The 14336-nt window shown below is 37.3% G+C and overlaps 1 protein-coding gene across 7 annotated transcripts in view; it reads left to right on the top strand.

The window, feature by feature from the left end:
* Nucleotides 1–14336, top strand: part of CSRNP3 (cysteine and serine rich nuclear protein 3) — a 106971-nt gene that overhangs the window by 44256 nt on the left and 48379 nt on the right. The window lies entirely within an intron of this gene.

The raw sequence follows: 14336 nt of genomic DNA, 5'->3' as shown, positions 1-14336 counted from the left end.
CAGCTGCACCTTTGTGTTTAAAAATGCTTAAAATTCATGCTGAAACCTATTGGATTAGTATACATCAGCAACTTCCAGTGTAATTAGATTTATGCAGGTAAAATGTTCCTAACTTATTGTACATGTTTGTAAATAAGTTAATTATTGTATATTTGCATCCTTTGTCACTTGCTTGCAAAAGTATCAGCTGTTTAATATTTTGGAAAAGGAAACACCAAGTTATCTGAAGAGGTACTTTCAAGGCTTTTATTTTAATTGTCACATCATGGTGTGATTTATTTTTTCCAGAGACTGGAAGTGAGGGATATGATTTATTCAGCTACAAAGAGCTGGCCAACACACCTCAAGTGGTATTCAGGAGAACTGTGTGTAATCAGCATAATATTTTAATAATTTCACAAAGTAACTTAAAATGCTTGATAAATAGCAAGAAAACAATGATAGCATCTTCTCTTGGATAACTAATTCATAATTTCATGTAAGCTTTTCTCGGATATTGGAAAATGGGTATTTATCTTTTACTTGTTTGTTACTAGAATGTTACTTTTAAATGGTACATGTACTGATGAAGGAAGAATCAGAAAGCATGAGTGTAGGTAACCCTTCTTCTGAAGGGTCAGCTGTTTGATTTAGGGGTTAACCATTATACGAATGCAGACATTAAACCTGTCTGGTTTTTGTGGGTCTAAGTGTGACAATTTGTCATATTGTTTGATCTGAGATGTGGAGGAAGGATAGGAGTTCCCACCCCCTCCCTGCTTCTCCCTCTGGTACTCAGAGTTAGGTTTCTGGTCTATGTAGGAGATGAGTTGGAAGGGGATTCTTTCTCTGGGCTTTATTTAGTAAATAACATAAGTAACCTATCTAATACATGAGATAATGGTATAGGTAAAATGATAAAAGAGCAGGCATGGTGGGTTTTTTGTTGTTTGCTCACCTTGCCCTTTGTTTTGTGAAGAGTAATTTTGTTCTATGTGCTCTTTAAGTGGCAGGTTAATTGCTGTAGCTAATTCATAGGAATAAGCTTATTCCAAAACAAGGTCAAGCTGGGAAAATTAATAATTTAACCTCAAATAGGTGGGATCTTTGAATTTCTCTTTCAGCTACAGGGCAGACAAATGATAGAAATGTAAGACGTAAGATGACAAACACAATTTTGAAGAAACAGGTTTTACCCATATCACACATAAGAGGAAGGAATTGCTAGCTGATTACAATTCTGCTTTGATTTTGGTTGGTTGGTTGGTTGGTTTGCTTTATTGTTGGGCTTTTCTGTTTGTTTATTTTAAATATCCAAACACAAGGTCCTTGTCCACCATTTATCTTCACACCACAATCCCTGGCTAACAACAAAGGGGAAAAAAGACTACCACCACAACAAAGGAAACAATCCCCCAAACAAAAGACAAACAAAAACACTTCTACAGGTCTTGAAATGACTTTGCATTCACAAGGTCTGAAGAGTGATGAGGATGAAAAATTTACATGTTCAAATCTCAGTCTTAAAATGGGGAGAGTGGAGAGACAGCATAAATCACTAATCCAATTGTGCTAGAACAGCTGCCCAGATACAGCAACTGTGAAATCTGTGCTAGCAACCTGATTGTGTTTTAACCGTGGTGTCATCTAACTTAGCTCTGTGTGCAGTATGACAGTATCCGGATTCAGTGGCTGCTTTAAGATGTTTTAGCTCATGGGGATGAAGCCCAATGAGAGTTCCTGCACAAATGCATTGTTTGCAGCCTCTCCAGTGGTGCTGGCTCAGGGCTGGGTTGTGCACTCGGCACAGGAGAGATGTGAGACATACAGAGATTTACCAAAGGCTATAAATTTCTGAAGGGGACAATCACCACTATCACAAATGCAACAGTTTTCCCACGTCAGGATCTATAAAACTGCAAGACAGCTGAACAGAGGATATTTCAGGAACAAATGATGACATAGTCTTATTTTTAAAAAGAACATAATTTAATTTTATGTGATAGTGCCTGCATTTTAATGCATAGCATAATAAAGCCTGAACCCTTTGGCTGAGGTCAACCTACCTACTTGTGTCTTCTTTTAGGAGTAGTTAAGCATATAAAGGAAAAATTCTTCTCTTCCCATAAATACTTTCCAGTGTTTAAATTCAAGAGTTTTTAATTAGAAATCACAATAGATGAGAACTTGGAAGATTTCTGTGACTATAAATTCCCTCATAGCACTTTTTTCCCTAGAAATTAGAAATACAGAATAAAAAGATAAAAAGGCATGTGTCCCATGTTGAAATTGCCACAAAATTGATGTTGTAGAACTTGGGGGTTTTGTTATAAGTTGTGGTCTGTGGTTTCCTTTTTCAGGGTTTTACTCAGATGCCAGTACTAGCTAAAAATAAATAAATAACTGTTTATTTGGGATGGCAAAATCCACTACCTAGAGACCAAAATTAATTTGTAGGTTTTGTACTGCTTATGATGTAAGCTATAAAAATGCATGACTTGTCCATTTCAGGGTTGGGAGACAGTTTAAAAATCCAAAGTAATTCCACTGGAGAAGGTATGTATTATGGAAAGAATAAGCTCTTTGATAGTATCTCTACCCTTTTGTCTGGTAAGACACAGATTTTGTTGATAGTATGATATAGTGTTTGAAATGTGACACAGGGAATTCAGAGACTTGCATTCTATCCTCTAGAGTTTCCTTCCTTTGGGAATTTCAAGAATTCGTTAAATAAATCTGACCAGAGGAGATTAAAGCCCTCTTTCAGCAAGGTGCTTAAGTTGGATTGATGCTTAATAAGAATAATTGTGCTGGGACCATTGTTTTTTAATATTTGTTCTCACTCAAATGGGGCCTTAAAAAATCAACCATCTAAAGTGGCAGCAGAATAAGTAGTTAAGGATGCTGATAAACAATTTCCAAAAAGCATACTATTCACAATATTTTAAGAATCTATTTATTTCTACCTCTATTTCTTCATCACTGTCCCTGTTATCCTTTTGATTGTTTGAAAAGCATTATAATTCAGTGGTCCAGTTTAGTACTTAAGTAAGTCCTAGACACATTCTTGTTATTTCTAATCCATCAAGAGTACCCAACAGCTCCTTTATTTTCTTTATACCAGTCTAATGAGGTCAGAAAGGTCAGAAGAAACTGGCAAGAAGGGTCAGAGTGGCTTATGCAAGGGTCCTTTTCTGTAGGCTGATATTCAGCATGCTGGGAATGGGTCTGGCTATAGTATTTGCATTCTGTAGTGAAATAATGACATGAGCAATTTGACAAGTAGGCTTCATTATCCTTTTCCACAAAATGTATTTCCACAACTAGAGCAATTAGTAGGGATTATCTTTGAGAGGAGGAATAAATGGCTTTTAACCGCTTCATGCGTACTAAAATACTGCTAGATGCTTTAAATTTTTCCCATCTGGAGAATTTATTTTGTCTTTTAAATTCAAGTGGCAGGGTATCACCCTGTATCAGAAGAAACAGTACTTTCCCATCCACTTACTGATCTAACTTAGAAATAGAATCCTGAAGTTCATATCAGGCTTAAATTTCCAGACTTGCCAGTATAATTTTCCTTCCCCCCCCACCTCTGTTACTGCTGAAAGTGCAAAATATTTTCTAATTGTTTTGACTTGTTCAATGAAACAGGTTCTCTATAACTGGTGGTCTTGAAGCAAACCTTTTACTTGTAATCACTAAAAGCACAATTGTGGGATAAGTAACAGTAAGATGTTTGATCAGTTTCTTAAAAATTTTATTTTGTTTTTTCAAATGGAGATGCTAGGTATGGAGTAGTTAAACTGCTCAGTCTCACAGAAGTCCTTGTTACAAATGGATTTCAGGATCCAACTGATTACGCAAACTAATTTCACATCTCTATTGCTAGTCCAATGCTAGGAGTTCAGTAGGTTCTTTTTACAATCCAGAGAAAAGCTGTGAAATACAACCATTAGTTAAAGTACTAATAACACCTTTATACTGAAAATAGCAATAGTGTAGCATTTATTAAGTGCTCAGCATCCTATTTGTTACCAGTTTTTCTTCCTACTGCTGAATTGTATGCAGTCTGGCTATGGCTTGAGAGTCCTCGTTGGTTACCCATTGTGTAGTAAAAAATTCCTCTACATTTTGTTTGACATTTAATATGTGGGCCTCACAACTTTTGGGCTTGTTTTCAGAAGATTTGACTTTGGCTGATGACTGGGTGTTGGATAGAGACCGTAGTGTTGGATATCACTGGCAGATTCACCTTATTTGTATGCCTGGAACAAAACACTGGGTGTGCAGACAGGCAGGAATTTTCAGTTCTGGTTCTGGCTGTATTTGACTCAGCTGTCAGCTTGTCTGGTGTTTCGGGTTTTGGCATTCCCCACCCCCACTGATAGTAGTCTGAGGTCACTGGTATATTTTTACCAAATTCTCTGGTTTTGTATAGCAGAGTGAAACCTTTCAGTTTTGCACTTCTTGCTCAGTGCACTTTGCACTTTGTGAATTTTGCCACTGCATTTGCTGGAGGGTTGGGATGCAAGGGAATTCCTTTTTATTGCTTTTTCTTTTTTAATGGATAGTTATGTTCCTAGCATAAATTGGCCCTCAGTGCCACAGTATGGTATTTCTGGTATTCTCATTCAATTAGTTTTTCTCTGTCATTCATTTACTTTAGGACCCATGTGCCTTATTTTCAGATAAAAATATATTTCTTAGATCTCAAAATAAACATTTTTGCCTCATCCTTCACAGTTCATCTTCAGGAATTTACTATATTTCATCTTCTGAAATGTTGGGTTGCCTGTGCTTTTTTCCACTCTTGGTTCTTTTATTCTTCTAATGGCCACTAAGTTTATTTTTGAAAAGTCACTTTTTTCCTTCTATATCTTACAAATATCTATAAAGTTATATTTTTAGTGGCCTTTTCATTCCCATCTGTACTTTTTATGGTTAATCTAAAAAAAAGAAAAGCTCATGTATAATGTCTATGCTAACAACATATGTATCCTTCTTAGATTTTTATTGTAAGATTGTTTTCCAATAAGCAGTTTGTCTCTTCTCCAAGACAGTTGACTGTACTCAGCTGTGAAGCAAAAACAAAAAAAATTCCAATCCAGACGTTTTAGCAATTTCCACCTGAGTATCACAAAATTCTGGCCTTAAAAAATGGGTTCTTGCATATATCTCAATATTGCTTTAAAAGTGATGTTACTGTGACCTGCTGATGCATCCATTTGTATCCCCATTAGCATCACTTTGTACTGTCATAAATGTGCATTCTTTGTCTCTGCCTCTTGAAATAGAGGCAAGTTTTTGATCTTTTCCTGTCCACTTACCAGTCAGGGTTCACTGATACTGGTGGCTTTTAAAATTTTCAAATCCCATGCTGTTTTGAATGTTTTGGAGCATTTCCTGCAAATGTATTTAATTGTTTCTTAAAATCTTTTTTAAAACTTGCCTTTGCCATTATGTGTATAAAATTGTCAATTGTCATGCAAAAATAACTGTTACAGGATGACAAGTGGTAGCTCTTTGTTTTCTCTGCAACACTAGGTCCTGAATCCCTATTTGCTTCCTGCTTGACATTTAAGATACTTAGCTTCTAAGATTATATATTAGGTTATATATCGCTTTTAAGGTTGTAAATATTGTCATTGTTGTGGTATAATAATTTAAGGCATCAGGCAAGGTTTGTGGGGAAATTAGTATTTTTAAATTAGATTAACTTCTGCAGCTAGAAAAGTAGGCAGGCTTTTGTGTCTCTGACCCCCTTCTCTTGTCCTCAAAGGTTTTGCTTTTCCCACTCATCTCAGCTTGTCTACTTCAACATAGTGCTGTTCTCTGCAAACTGCCTATATCATTGCTTGACACGCTGCATGTCACGACAAGGCTGGCAGTTGTTGATCTGGGTCTCTTTCTCTCTGATTATGATCATAAAGAAATTTTCGAGTTGTTTGCAATTTTGCAGCTACAGAAAACAGTAAGAAGATCAGCACAGAGCATGTACCAATTTGCTGTTGTAAGTATGTAGCAAGCTAAATGTGACAGCTTTTCAGGAATTCTCACAGTGCTGGAGATAGTAAGAGAACTGCAGGATACATACTGTACAGTTATGAACTCATTGCCATTGTAAATGACACAGAATATGTTTTCTGAATGTAAATGGGCCACTCCTTTCTCTCAATCCAAGACATCCAGGGCAGTGAGAATGTCTTTTGCTCTTAAAAAGTAAAACAGTTGGCACTGGCAAACCTCTATATTTCTTGAAATCTTAAATGGCTGAAGTCTGTATTTGCAGTCCTGTATCCTAGAGCCTTTGTAAGTGGACAAAGGGCAGGAGAGCAATTCCAGGCAGGCAGCTGGAACAGTGCTAGTGTCACTGAAATCTGCCCACTCCGGAAGATGGAAAGAGAGAACCAAGGATCTTGACTCTTCTGCTCTTCAGTCACAAAACTGGTGAGTTCCCCTATGAGCTTGGAGCTGTTGATGTGGTAAAAGTCCCTTAACAGCAAATGACAGCTGGTGCTGTCAGCTTGCACCTTTGCTGTGACCTGAAAGGTCAAAACAGACACACTGACTACACTATTTCTAAATATCTGACAAGCCTAGTATTATCTCAACTTAATATAGCAGAAATAAACATGGTCCTCATGTTTCTAAAAGGAAAAATATTATGATGGAAACAATATTATCCTCAGTGCTTAAAGATGTTAGGCCAAAAGAATAAATCCCTTTGAGAAATCACAATCATTGCAGGGATGTCAAAAACCACACCGAGTTGGTAATTGCTCCTTTTCTGCAACAGGGGAAACTGTCAGATGATGCAACTTTGTATCAGGTGGTATCTGCGGTCCCTACAGTTTTGTCTGTGCCATAAATTGGTGATCCTTATACAAAGTATTTGCATGTAATCCTGGTTGAAAAACTGATTTACTTTTTTAAGGTGTTCACTGGAAAATATGTTGAATAATGATTTTAAAAGAAAAAAAATTCCTCCCCTGCAAGTACACCAATACAAGAGGCTGCAGTCTTTAGGGACTGTAGCCTGACATCCTCAGCCCTTGGCTATTGTACTGCTGTCAGGGTGATAAGTGTGTCAACTTAATATTGCGAACAAAAAGTCTAACTGAAACATTAACTTCTGCAGCAGGTAGGTTTCAAACAGTTTAATTTAAAAAAAAAAATCATGATGGATTCTGAAATGCTGAAATCTTGAAAGATATTTGAGCTATAAAATGCTCTAATTAAAGTCTTTATTTAGTTCTGATCCCTTTTAGGTAGAGCTCTTAGATAAAACAGTCACTCAATAACTACTTCTACAAAAGAACTTCCAGACTTGATCATGTTGCAGAAATGTTGATCCTTGCACAGTCTCAGAGCACGTGGCTACTACACTTAAACCCTTTATGCTCTTGGAAAGTTAGACCAAAACCACAATGTTTTGAACTTTGTCTTTGAACAGCAGCTGAAAACTATGTAATCAAATTATAAATCAGTCCACTTTGATCTCTGGAACTGTCCACTGATTTGCTAATATGAATGTGGTTATTTAAATACTGCTATCCATCTTCTTCCTACATGAAAGAAATGACAGTCAGTGTTCCTTAGAATGCACATTTCTGAATTGGACTGGCTTACTTTCATAGAATAGAATCGTAGACTTGAGTTGGAAGGGACCTTAAAGATCTTTTAATTCAAAGCCCTCTGCCATGGACAGGGATGCTACCCACTTAGAACAAATTGCTCAAAGCCCTATGCAACCTGACCTTGAACACTTCCAGGGAGGGGACGTCAACAACTTCTCTGGGCAGCCTGTTCCAGTGCCTCGCTATCCTCTGACTAAAGAATTTCTTCCTTATGTCTAATCTAAATCTCCCCTGTTCTAGTTTAAAACAGTTCCCTCTTGCCCTATTACTATCTGTCCATGTGAAAAATGACCCTCCCTCTTTTTTATAAGCCCCTTTTAAGTACAATGAGATCTTCCTGAAGTAATCTCTTCTCCAGGCTGAACAGCCCCAATTCTCTCAGCCTGTCCTCACAGTAGATGTTCTCCAGCCCTCTGATGATCTTTGTGGCTCTCCTCAGGACCTGCTCTAACAGGTCTGTGTCTTTCTTGTGCTGAGGATCCCAGAGCTGGCCTCAGTTCCACAGGTGGACTCTTCTGACAGCAGAGGGACAGAATCACCTCCTGTGACCTGCTGGCCACTCCTCCTTTGGTGCACTTGGCTTTGTGGGCTGTGAGTGCACACTGCTGACTCATGTACTTTCTGAAGCCTTAGAATGACCAATGACATAATAAAAAGTTTGCTGTAAAAGTACAGCAGTTCAGCTTTTAACTTGATGGAAATTGCATATATGTGCTAGGAAAATTATTTTGGATGCTAAAATATACGGAAAGATTTTTCATCTAATTTTTTAACACTGATTTTAAGGCAAGTGAAATCATTACTGTGTTTTTTAGGGTAGGAGAAGGGGAATTACCTGCAAAAGACTTTTACTTTTATTAATGTTGGCTACTGCCATGGAACATTTGGGGTGTGTGGGGAGGGGGTGCTGGGGAGGAATTGTGTTATGTTCTGCTGGTAGAGAAGACTCAGCATAAGCAATAAAATTCCCACTGCTGTGCTGATGTTATCACTGATGCTGGTAGACAAACAAAGAAGTAAATAAGAATTATTTTCAAGCTCTGCTGGATACATATAAGGGCAAGAAATCAATGCTGGCCAAATGGAAATGGACAGAATTATTAAAGAGGAATCAGTTTCTATGCTTTAAAGGTTATTTGAAACAGTGAAAATCTACCTTACAACCTAGAATTCAGTGTTTTTTCAAGCTTTAAATGATTGTGTTGTAGTGGAATGTACAAAGGTGGGAAGAAGTGTTGTAGCAGATTCACTTCCTGTGGAATGAGATCCTAAGCTGATGTTTAGTAATTCAAGGCAGGTACCTTTTATTTTAGAATTTAGGTATCTTCTTGTCTATTAGATTGGAAGTCCACTATGTATCATTATGTATTTTATTCTATATAGTATGTTGAAAAGTCTTGTTCTTTAAGTTGGAATGCTTCATAAACTAACTGCTATAAAAATGTAAAAACCTATTTACATTGCTGCTTTGATATGTCTGTGTGTCTGGTATATCTTTACATCTGTCTCAGCTCAAATTAAAATACTCGTGTTTATGGTAGATGGGAACAAATTTGAAGATTGTAACAATAAAAAATTCATCTTCCTGTGGAAGATGAAAACTAGAGAGCTTGTCTGCTCCACTGTGGAAGCTGAGAAAACAAGGAATGAGGTAATGTTGCTGGTTTAGCAACAGCGGTGCTTTAGGAAGTTCTGTTGATGACAAGTCCAATAAGGAAGGACAGTCTGCTTCCTTCTGTCTGGATTTTTTTCCTGTTCCAACTGCATTGACTCAGTAAGCTTCTTTTTGGTTTACTACAGTACATAAAAGGGAACTAGAAGAATCAAACAGTTGGAGAGAGAAAATACTAGCTATCATGCTTGCTTCAAATATCTCCTAATTTTATTTAATTTTAAACTTTTTCTGGTCAACAGCCAAGTGAAATTTGTAAGTTGGAAAATGATACTATGAGAAAAGGTGTGCTTAGTGACCAAGCACGGGAAAGGGGTGGAGTAAGAAGTATGTTAAACCAAAAGGCACCTTTGTTTCTTCTGTTTGTGACTTACAATTTCTAACCACACCAGGCATAGCTGTATGTAGTTCTGAATTACTCCTCAGCATGGATCATGTTGGAATGTCTGAGGTGTCATGGAAACTGGATGGAGAAAAACTGGCTTATGAAGCCATACAAGATAGCACAGGCCATTTCTCTTCAAGTATCTGACTTCTTCTAAGTCTTTATTTTTTCTTTTCTTTTCTTTTTGTCTTTGTCAAGAGAATGACCACTTTGCTCTTTCAAGTAGAACTTACTTTGTTTTATTTGAAAGAATCCATGCTCATCTGGCATTTCGAATGATGGCTGTATGAAGCATTATGTTATTAATTATTTGCTGTGATTATTCACATCATCTAATGCAACAGCAGTCCAGAGATTCTTTTGCTACTTGGCTATACACCTCTCAGTACAATAGTTTGCCTGTCAAAGCTAATATTTCTTTGGTTTTGGTAGTTAACTATCAGTTTTGAGAAAGGTTGTGAAAGAAGAAAGAAACTCTTATGTGTTTACTGCAGAGGAATATTTTTGTTTGCGTACAGTAGCTCTTCTAAAGCATAATATTTTTCAGCGCTGTTTTCTGGAAGGAAGTGTGCTCTCCTCTGGGATATCAGCCTGGAAGAGGTTAATTTTATCTTGGAAAAACGTAGTTTATGTAAGATATAGCAAGAATGTATCATTAAAAATATCTTGGTTTTGAGACCTGTTGTACTAAAAATCATTGGGAAGGGGTATGCTGTGCTTTACCCCACAGTATCTGTGAAGAGAATTCACTCTTACTCTGTGCCAGCTTTTACCGCATGATTTAAGAAGTTGCCTCTGGTCAAGCAGATATTAAGAGTCAGAAAAAAAAAGCAAACTATAGATGGTGTCCTTTAAATTGACATTGCAGGGTAAGGGTGCCAGATGTGGGAGTGAAGGACGGCACTGGCAGCCTTACACTGACATGCCAGGTGCCACTGTATGAAGTCTGGTGATGGGATTGCTCGAGTGCCAGAAATCAGAACAGCTGCTCACAGGCCTGCCCCTCAGTTGTAAGCTGCTTTCTCCATCCATCTGTTGATCTGAGGACATCACCTTCCAAACAGATTTTGTGTATTTCCATTCATTTCACTGACTAGACTCTTATTTCAAAACATGGTGATATTTCTTCGTTGAGAATGCCATTTATGAATGAGTAGTATTTTCCTTTTTGTGCAGTTCAGGAACCCAAAGTATGTCATTGTTCCTGTTATGGCAGGCTATAGAAATCTATCAAGCTCCAGTATTTGGAACTGAATAGTTAACTTGACACTACTTGAAGATAGTTTAGCTGGGACTGTGGTGTATCTAGAGAAAGCAGGACATTTGGGTCCAGGGTGAGGAAACTTATTTGATTAAATTATATTTGGTCTGCAAAGAAATATGTAGAATTTATACTTAAGATTATCCTACCCCAGTGTTACTGATGTTAACTTTAATTAATATCACAGTATTTTCTCTTAGGTGAGCTTTTTTAACTCTGTACAACTTCTGTAATGGCAGAGTTCCCTGGACAGTTTGCAGCTATGCCTCATCCTGAATTCAATTTAGAGGAGTTTGCATGGGCAAGGTTTATAGATCTTACCGAAGAAGTGACCACAAATCATCTATTTCCAAACCTGAAAGCCAGTGCTGAGGCATTTAGAGCTGCTGCTGCTGCTGCTGCTGTAGCTCATAAATTGGAAACCATGGCATAAAAACCATGCTGTTTGTACAGAGCTGGAGTAGAGCATGCATGGTCCACTGAACACATTTTATAAATCCTGGACTTCAATCTTTTTTGTCACTAGAAGACTGTAAAAGTTTCAGCAAAATCCTCTGTTTACTCAACTGGTATGGAAGTTATTACATTTCTGGTGTACTTGGAGAAACTGGACCTCTTGCATTTTATTGCAAGGTACAGGAGTCCAACCTTTAGAATAACAAGGCACTGAGTGCAAGTTGCCCCTTTTTTGTTTCATGATGTTGAACAGTGCTCTTCCCATAATTTTTTTGATTCATATGTGATTCATCCAATTATGGATCAGGATACTGAACAGCAGATTAAGTGTGATACCCAACAAAATAATGTAGTTATATAAGGTGGAAACGATTTGAAGTTCAAATCACAGGCTTAGTCTGGTTTGTGATACATGGCTGGTTTGGGGTCTTTTGGGGTTTTTTGGGGGGTTTTTTGTTTGTTTTTAAATTCTGTCCAAGATATGTATTTCAATGCATTTAACCTTTATAAAAGTACTCACGTGTAAATGCATATCGAGTAACCAGGATTTATAAAATTAAAACTTAATTATAAAATTAATTTATAAAATAAACCAGGATTTATAAAATTATTCCTTATTAATGATGGTAATTACTCAGAGTCCAAATTTCCTTAGCCAGCTCACTCACTTTTGCTGTAGCTTCTGTGAAATGGGAAAGCATAAGAATGTTCCTATTAATTGCTTTTCTTACAAAGTAGATGTGGGATCTGACAGTTTACCCTTATTTACAGATGGTCAGCAGATTCTTGATTCTGTTTCCGTTTGGATTCACAAAGAACCTTTTATTAGAGAAAAGAGAGCCCTTGCTTACCTTGATTCCCGTGGGAGACCCTTGGTGGAAGAGACTGCTAAGCATTTGCATTCTCCCACTGTTGTTTCAAGAAGAGGTGAATTTGGATTCTCTTGAAGAAATCCTGGCTGTTACAGGAGGGGTATCAGAAAATATTGTCTCATTTGAACCTCATCCTACTGTGGAGTGACAAGGGAGGCCTAGGTTTTGGCTTCTGTGAATCTCTTGGGTGATCCATAATCCCTTTTGTGATGGCAAAAATGCCTTTCCTCAATAGTATGCTTGGGCAGAAATTCAGCAATGTGTCTCTGACAAAGACTTCCTTCTATTTTGTAACCCAGTAAGAAGAGAGGATGGGATGGAATATAATTTAGCTACCTAAAAATGTCAAGTTATAATTAGGAAATTCAAAATTCCACTATGGAGCATTGAAGCTTCCCTCCCTCCCCCCACCAACCTTGAGGAAGTGATTAACTGAGGGTGCCTCTCAGCATGGAGACTGCTTGCTGCTATTGTCTCCTGCAGAAACAACACTTTGCTGCTAACTGGTTTAACTGTATCATGTCCTTGAACACGTCTTCCTCTAATCACCTTTCAGGATTTGAGAACTGTTCCATAGTGTATATAACAACACACAGAAAAATGTGACGATAGTACTCTTTTCCTGACCAGTTTTTGTTCTTTCCATCTGTCAAACATTTGGGTTTTCTTTTTTCCCCTAGTGCTACTGCAGCAAAAATGCCTGCCTTTTGTTTATGTCTTCCTACACCAGCATTGTGACATCATCAGTGGTATCGCCAGGGGAAAAAAATATGCATAGCTGTAGCTAAACCAGCTGTTCGTTAGCACTCCTTCTAGTGTGCTTTCATTTCTTCTCATTAATGTACACACAGTAGTGTTTCCCGCCTAAGAGATGCGGAAGGTTCTCAGCCACAAAACATCTGCTCGGTCTGTGTCTTTGGGTAGATGAAATGGTGGCACTTCAAAGTACACTCATTCTTGATAATGGCATTTTTTAAAAACTGAAATGAATGTGAGAGCCTAGAAGATATTCATTACTGGATTTAGTTGTGGATAATTCTGAATCCGTTACTAACCATCTTGTATAATTCAGTGGAATCACAGAGACTGCATATCAACTGTTACAAAACCTTAATAATACAAACCGAGCAAGATGCCAAGAACAATACAGAAATGAGTTTTGTCATTGATTTGCATGACAACACGGTAAGGCGAATGAATCTGTTAGTCATGCTTGTCCCTTCTTCCATGCAAATCAGCAGCAAAACTTCCACTGACTTTGATAGGACCAGAATAATGCCAACCATGAGCTACAAGCTGTCATTTATTCTAATGAGAGAGATCTTAAATAGAAAAAAGAGGTATTTCATTTGTGGAATGTTAATGAGAAAACAGTTTCTTTTGCTATCATATGTTATCAAAATGCTCTGAATTATTCTAGAGATAATTGACTGTTTTGTAGAATAGCTGCATCTTTGCAATGTTAATATTATGGATAATTGCGTGTTCGGTATGAGTTTTCAGGGTGGAGGAGAGATGTTCATTTATCATCACTAGCTGTTTGTAGAAAGCTAGTTTTAAATTAGAATACTCAGGGAATTCACTCTGCAGTAGCAATCAAGCTATCTCCAAATATTCTAGCGTGGAACCCTGATACTGATAATGGATCAGTGAAAAAAATAATTAATATTAACCTTTTTTTGTAAGGGCTTCTGTAATTTGAATTTCGATATTCACTTATTCTAACATGAAATACTCAGGTAAATATTAAGTTTTCAACCATTATAAAATTTTATTTATATTTATAATTTTTTGTTTAAAATAAACAACAGAACCCAAGCCAACTGACCAAACACACACACACACACACACGAAACAAACCCCAGAGCATCACCAACTATTACCAAGAAGAGATTAGACTTCATTGTATTACATAATTTGTCATTTGGATTTGAGAGTAATCCCTGCTCAAATGGCCAATTCTTATTCACCTGAGTAGTCTCACTAAAGCTAGCAAAACTCATTTTATGACCAAAGATTACAGGATAATGCCCTTGACTGATGAGACAAATTTAAATCAAGGGGCTGCTTT

The sequence above is a fragment of the Corvus moneduloides genome, chromosome 7, assembly GCF_009650955.1.
Source record: "Corvus moneduloides isolate bCorMon1 chromosome 7, bCorMon1.pri, whole genome shotgun sequence".
Lineage (NCBI taxonomy): Eukaryota > Metazoa > Chordata > Aves > Passeriformes > Corvidae > Corvus > Corvus moneduloides.
The sequence above is the reverse complement of the archived record's forward strand: the minus strand, read 5'-3'. Positions and strand labels throughout refer to the sequence as shown.